Source organism: Callospermophilus lateralis, chromosome 14 (genome assembly GCF_048772815.1).
Source record: "Callospermophilus lateralis isolate mCalLat2 chromosome 14, mCalLat2.hap1, whole genome shotgun sequence".
Lineage (NCBI taxonomy): Eukaryota > Metazoa > Chordata > Mammalia > Rodentia > Sciuridae > Callospermophilus > Callospermophilus lateralis.
The window spans coordinates 69,975,853-69,981,953 of record NC_135318.1 but is presented as its reverse complement, the minus strand read 5'-3'; the positions used below and the strand labels follow the sequence as shown (position 1 = coordinate 69,981,953).

General features: G+C 32.1%; 1 non-coding gene across 1 annotated transcript; it reads right to left on the bottom strand.

The window, feature by feature from the left end:
* Positions 1-5,495: 5,495 nt before the first annotated feature.
* Positions 5,496-5,709, bottom strand: LOC143380872 (small nucleolar RNA U3). Its single transcript, XR_013088743.1, has one exon. It is a non-coding gene; the product is annotated as a small nucleolar RNA U3 (small nucleolar RNA).
* Between the last annotated feature and the right edge of the window lie 392 nt (positions 5,710-6,101).

The following is a 6,101-nucleotide window of genomic DNA, read 5'->3' as shown; positions in this document are numbered from 1 at the left end:
AAAATTTAGACTCTTAACTCATAGATAATTCACAATAGATAGGGAAGGAAAAAAAATCATCTTTTTGTAACCAGTTTTAAAATGAAAAAAAAAAAGGGCCTCATGTTCAAAAACCAAAATTCAACAAGCCAAACATTTATTATTTAAGGTACAGCTAAAAACAATGAAATATTTATATACATAGCCTCTTAGGTTCACTGCATTTGTGAGGAATTCAAATAGGAACTGCTCCTAGCATCCAGTGGGAGTCTCAGATAGAATTTGTAACTTTGTGAGAATAAAGGCATTTCTTTCAACAGAAGATAGAAGTCAAATTTGTATATTATAGGTCAGAGAGAATTTCAATTGGCCAAGAGAGAATGAAAGGGGGGCTCTCGTGAGTTTAACTCACCAGAGAACTAAGGGTTCACCTGAAAATGTCTTTTTAATATTACCTTTTCCTGACAATAGTTTGACTTGGTTGAGTCTATTTTATGGCTACAGGTCAGTGTCATTAAGGAATAGGAAAGCTTCTGAGGATGAGGTTTCGAGTTCCAAGATAGAAATCAGAATATCTTCTCTGTAGTTAGAGTCATTTCCAAAAGGTGAATCTATTTTACTAATTTGAAAGGGGTTACTGTGGAGACACGTATTCTTCCAATGTATATAATGAAAGACATCAAATTAGAAAACTATTAGGGTCCTTCCTAATACTAACATGAGTGGCTTTTGGATTTCATTTATTATATGAAAAGGAAAAGGTGAGTTGAACAATGTTAAGAAGGAAAAATAATATTGTACATTTTTGATTTCTCAAATTTTGGGGTCAGAAGCTCTCAGAAATGAGCATTTTTGTAAGGTAATAATGGAAGAATAGTTTAATCTTCTCGCTAGCAAATGCAATATTATTTAAACGGCTGAACTGAACTACATCAGCTGATAAGGACATTATTTTGAATAAGTTAAACTAGTAAAGAGAATGTGAAGAAAGTTTTTATTTGAAACATCCTAATACCCTGAGCTTTCTGTAGGAAAAATGAAACTGACATAAAATTACAGTTAATATGTTGATTTTTTTTTCCAGAATAATAGACTTATTCAGAGAAAATTATAGCAGCATTGTCTGTGAAGGTCTCTAATACAAGAAAATCACATTTTGGCAAATTTGGAATCTATTATTTGAAAAGAAATATATTAAAGAAACCCTATATTTAGTGCCTTACTACTTTTTGGAAGAATTTATATTTTAGAATGAGAGATTATGTCTTGTGGGATTTGTTTTCATACGTATATATTTATGTTTTAGTCCTGATTCATAATGTGCTGAATATTTCTTACAGAATTACTTTGGCATTAAATCTGATGATAATTTGAAAAACTATGATAAGACAATTTTATGTATTCTGTTTCTTGTTTCTGAGAATAATCAAGCACTTTATGAGTCTGAGTAAGTGATTTAAGGGGCTGGAGTTGTAGCTCAGTGGTAGAGCACTTGGCTAGCACATGCGAGACTCTGGGTTCGATTCTCAGAACCACATAAAAATAAATAAATAAAACAAAGGCATTGTATCCCTTTTTAACTAAGAAAAATATTTTTTTTAAAGTGATTTAAAACTCTGAAGCATGTAAATAAAACATGATGTGGAAACCTCACTTAACATTTTGTTGTTGGTGTTGGTTCTTTGGTTTGTTTCTTTGAATTACTACTACTAGAAATGATGAAGGAAGGAATGTAGGAAAAGCAGCAGTTGCAATAATGTGGAGGAAGATTACAGGTTATTTCACTGGCCAAACAATGGGGTGTCCTTATTGGAAAGAGATGGATGGAAAACTCATTCACAGAATTGATTTACCAAAATTTCAGTAATAGTATGACAGACTCAAACAACACCAAGGTTCTTGAACCCCTGTTTAAGTCCCCATTCTGTTAAATTATAAATTGTTCCAAAGTTTTAAAAATTACCTATAATAATATTTTCAATTACCTGGTAGCAGGCAATACTAATAAAATATTTCTTGATACAAATACCAACTCCCCTGCTTGCAGTCACTTCTATGTGTAAATGAAAAAGGTCAATGCCCACATAACATGATTTATACCATCATTATGTAAACATAATAGCTTATATGAGTACAGAATTAATTTATGAATAGTATGGAGGAGATTATCTATCAGATTACTTAGAGCAGAACCTTATGGAATATTATTCTAATAAGATGGAAGGTGAGTGTTGCTGAATCAAACACCTCTGGGAATTGCTCATCATATCAGGTTCTGTCAGCCATACTTGTATATTAATACTTTAAGATATTCTCATGAGTCATTCTTGGCACTTGAATTTTCATAGTCAAAAAATTGTTCATTTAGAGAAACATTGAAAATTAGGATTTTTAAAATGAAGTTAGAATAGATATAACATGGTGCTAGAAAAAAAACTAAACTAGAACTAGAATCTATTTGCAGTTTACTGAAAACTCAACTTAGATATTTACAAGTTGCTTGAACTCTTTAAAAAGCATTTTTTCTCTTATGAAAAAGAGAGAAGGACTGGGGTTGTGGCTTAGTGATAGAGTACTTGCCTAGCATGTGTGAGGCACTGGGTTTGATTCTCAGCACCACATATAAATAAATAAAGTCCATTGGCAAATAAAAGATATATTAAAAAACAGAGAAAATTATAATTCTGAACTTATCCAGCTACTATTAAAAATAATTAAGAAAATATAGAACACATGAGTGTATCTACATATCTATCGTATATCTATATATGTATAAGAATTATAACATTGCTTGTGATGTGTATGATACACATCAGTCATTATTAGATGGGCACTATTTCTAATTCTACTTCACAAATTACTAGAGTGCAAATAACATTTTTCAGATTATAAAACGAATAAATGACAGGACCTAGAGATACAACCAGTTTTATCCAACTCCAAGGTTGATATATTTAATCTCGGTCATATTCCTTCCCACAAAGACTGAAAAAGTATGTGCTCGGTAAGAGAACAGGAAATATGTGCTCTAAATCATCCTTTGAACCATGTTTTCTTTGAGTAACATCAGAAAACCTGGTAAAGAATCTCTTGTTCTGACATGTTTGAAAATCTCTTTAAAGTAATAAATGGAGTAATGACTTAATTCTAAGTAACTAAAGAAAACAAAGTTTAAGTTTAGTGAAAAGTAATTAGGTACTACCAAAGTTTATAATATGAAAACATATGCATATATGAGTATATATAGTTTTGTGTATATTACATAAATATTATAAATATACACACATATGTATATATTTTAACTTTTCATAGTTCAGGCGGTATGTGCTACAGATGTGAATCTGACTGCAAACATTTATGTAATTGATGTGTGGAGTAAAACGGGGGAACAGCTAAGGCCCTTTCCTGGTCACCTAAGTATGCCTCTGGTGAGCTAGGGCATTAAAATAAGAAGTGCATAAGACAAACTGAGGGTCACATATTCTCACTAGAAAGCTTAAACCCAGATAACATTAATAAGATAAATCTTGTGAAAAATGACAGGACTATTCAAAGGAGGTAAACAAATAAATCTTATATATAGGAACACTATTTGAAGATAGCAGCATGATATTAGCATATGCCAAATTTTGTATTTTAACAATATTGAATAATTTGGGCTGGGAAAATAAATGAATTAAATACAGACATGGAAAGATTTAATCATTTTGAAAACCCACTATTTAGTAGCTGGTATACTTTATATATACTAATATATATGTATATAATTACAACAACTTTTGGAGACTATTATTGTTGTTTAAGCAGAAAGGGACTTAAATAAATTAATTAACCACTTCAAAACATTCAGAGATGCCAGAGTTTATTGTAGCCTACTTAATTCAGACTTCTGGTCTTATGATAGAGGATATATATGACAATTTACTCATACACCAGATTAAGAATATCTGTAAAATAAAGAGTGGCTTCAATTACATACATTATATAATTTCAATTATATATATTATAGATTGAAACATAAATATTTGCCTAGCTTTAGACAGACATGGTTTGGAATAGCAGAAAACAGAGGAATAAATTCTACCCAATCGTGAGAGTAAGAGAAGCTTTCACAAATGAAATCTGTCAGCCTGAAATCTAATTGCACCCAGTTCTTCTCTGTCATGAGCTATGTTGGCTTACTGGGGCCATATTGGTGTTGGACTACCTAGAAATGACTCAGAAAATACTTCTTGGATGAACTCAAATTTATCAAATTTAAAAATTTCTTTTTTCTTTTCTTTTTTTTTTACCTTTATGACTGAGTTTTTAAAATTATTCTAATTTGTTATATATGAGAGCAGAATGCATTTCAATTAATATCACACATATAGAGCACAATTGTTTATATCTCTGGTTGAACATAATGTAGAGTCACACCATTTGTGTCCTCATACATGTACTTACAGTAATGATTTCCATCTCATTCCACTGCCTTTCCTACCCCCATGCCCCCTCCTTTTCCTTCCCTCTGCTTTACCCTATCTAGAGTTTTTTTATTCCTCCCATGCTCCCCCATCCCCATTATGAATCAGCATCATTATATAAGAGAAAATATTAGGTATTTGGGTTTTTTTTTTTTTTTTTTTTTGTTTTGGATTGGCTTACTTCACTTAGCATTATATTCTCCAACTCCATTCATTTACCTGCAAATGCCATGATTTTATTCTTTTTTAAAATTAAATTATTTATTTATTTAAATTTGTTATACATGATGGCATAATGCAATTCACTTCATATTACACATACAGAGCACAATTTCTCTAGTCACTGATTGTACATAAAGTATTTGCACATCATTCGTATCTTTATATGTGTACTTAGGGTAATGACTTCTAACTCATTTCACCATCATTTCTACCCCTTTGCCCCCTCCATTCCCCTCCCTCCCCTTTTCCCTAAAATTCCTCCATTCCTCCCACGCTCCCCCACCCTATCACCATTAGGAGTCAGCATACTCATATTAAAGAAAACATTCAGCCTTTGGTTTTGGGGGATTTGCTTGCTTCACTTAGCATTATATTCTCCAACTTCATCTATTTATCTACAAATGCCATAATTTTATTCTCTTTTAATGCTGAGTAATGTTCCATTGTGTACGTATACTAAAGTTTTCCTATTCATTCATCTACTGAAGAGCATCTAGGTTGAATCCATATTTTAGCTACTGTGAATTGTGCTGCTATAAGCATTGATATGGCTGTGTCCCAGTAGTATGCTGCTTTTAAGTATTTTGGGTATAAAACTAGGAGTGGGATAGCTGGGTCAAAAGGTGTTTTCATTCCATGTTTTCCAAGGAATCTGCATACTGCTTTCCAGATTGACAGCACCAATTTGCAGTCCCACTAGCGATGTATGAATGTGCTTTTTACCTACATCTTCACCAACACTTATTTTTGTTTGTATTCTTGATACCTGCCATTCAGACTGGAGTGAGTTGAAATCTTATTTTTTTTTTTGTTTTTTTTTGAATGGAAAGCAATCAAACTGTGTTCTGTCCCTCTTCATCTCTAAAGAGAATTAAGAATGATCATCAATGGCAAAAGGCAGTTGCAGTACTGCAACATCTAGAACCAGCTTCACGCTCAGGAGAGAACACTCAACTCCTCCTCATGGTTTCCAGTACTCTACACCATCAGAGAAACTTCTCTAGTAACATACTATGGAAATGATCTCTGAAAGTATAGTCTTCCTAGAGTAATTTTTATTTGCATTTCTCTAATTGCTAGAGATGTTGAAATTTTTTTTCATACGTTTGTTGCTTGATTGTATATCATCTTCTGAGAAGTATCTCTTCAGTTTCTTTGACCATTTATTGATTGGGTTATTTGTTTTTTTGGTGTTAAGATATTTGAGTACTTTATATATCCTAGAGATTAATGCTCTATCTGATGTGCTTGTGGTAAAGATTTGCTCACATTCTGTAAGCTCTGTCTTCATCTCATTAGTTGTGTCTTTTGCTGAGAAGAAACTTTTCAGTTTGAATTCATACCATTTATTAATTCTTGATTTTATTTCTTGCACTATAGGAGTCTTATTAAGAAAGTTGTGGCCTAATTTGACATGATGGGCCTTCTCCTTGA